Raw genomic sequence first — 1513 nt, 5'->3', positions numbered from 1 at the left:
AATTTAGACTTAACTGACTTATATAGAATATACGATGCAACAAAGAACGCGAATACACTTTCTTCTCAGCAGCACATGCATCCTTCTCTAAAATGACCATATTTCATGCCACAAAGCTACTGTTAGAAAATACAAGAAGATAGAGATACTACCTTGTACTTTATCAGATCATAATGGATTGAAATTAGAAATAAATGACAGAATAAAAAACAGAAACTTCTCCAATACCTGGAGGTTAAATAATACACTAATATATGATGAATGGATAACATAAAACATCATGAGGGAAATAAAAATATTCTTAGAAGTAAACGAGAATAAAGACACATTTTGTCAAAATCTCTGTGACACTATGAAAGCAGTACTTAGAGGAAGATTTATTTCATGGTGTGCATTCAACAAAAGAAGTAGAAATCAACAAATAAATGACTTAACACTACAGCTCAAAGCCCTAGAAAAAGAAGAGCAGACCAATACCAAAAGTAGTAGAAGACAGGAAATAGTTAAAATCAGAGGCAAAATCAACAAAATTGAAACAAAAGAAACAATTGGAAAAATTAACAAAATAAATACTTGGTTCCTTGAAAAAATAAAAAAAAATTGATAAACTCTTAGCCACACTAACGAAGAGAAGACGAGAGAAAACCCAAATTACTAAGATTCGGAATGAACAAGGAAACATCAAAACAGACAGAATTGAAATACAAAACATAATTAGAAGCTATTTTGAAAATCTATACGACAAAAAAACAGAAAACCTCAAAGACATCAACAAGTTTCTAGAGATATATGAATTACCTAAACTGAACGAGGAGGACATACACAACTTAAATAATCAATTTCAAGCAATGAAATAGAAGAGGTCATCAAAAAGCCTACCAACAACGAAAAGTCCAGACCAGATGGCTTCTCAGCCGAGTTCTACAAAACCTTTTAAGGAAGAGGCTCATTCCAACACTTCTCAAAGCATTTCCATAAAATAGAAAGAGGAGGAATCCTCCCAAACTCATTCTATGAAAGCCATATTACCTTGATACCTAACCAGACCGAGACACATGAGGAAAGAAAATTTCAGACCAATATCCTTAATGAACATCGATACAAAAATTCTCAACAAAATTTGAGCAAATTGCATACAAAAACATATTAAAAAGATAGTGCACCATGATCAAGTGGGTTTTATCTCAGGGATGCAAGGTTGGTTTAACATCTGGAAATCAATAAATGTCATTCATCATATCAACAGACTAAAAGATAAGAATCACATGATTATTTCAATAGATGCAGAAAAAGCATTTGATAAAATACAGCATCCCTTCATGCTCAAAACACTAGAAAAATTGGGGTAGTGGAACATCCTAACATTATAAAGGCCGTCTACGCTAAACCCATGGCCAATATCATTCTAAATGGTGAAAACTGAAAGCATTCCCCTAAACCTGGAACAAGGCAGGGATGCCCTCTTTCCACTTCTATCAACATTTCTAGAGACTCTAGCCAGAGCAATTAGACA

This window comes from Sciurus vulgaris (assembly GCF_902686455.1).
Source record: "Sciurus vulgaris genome assembly, contig: HiC_scaffold_559_arrow_ctg1, whole genome shotgun sequence".
Taxonomy (NCBI): domain Eukaryota; kingdom Metazoa; phylum Chordata; class Mammalia; order Rodentia; family Sciuridae; genus Sciurus; species Sciurus vulgaris.
The sequence above is the reverse complement of the archived record's forward strand: the minus strand, read 5'-3'. Positions refer to the sequence as shown.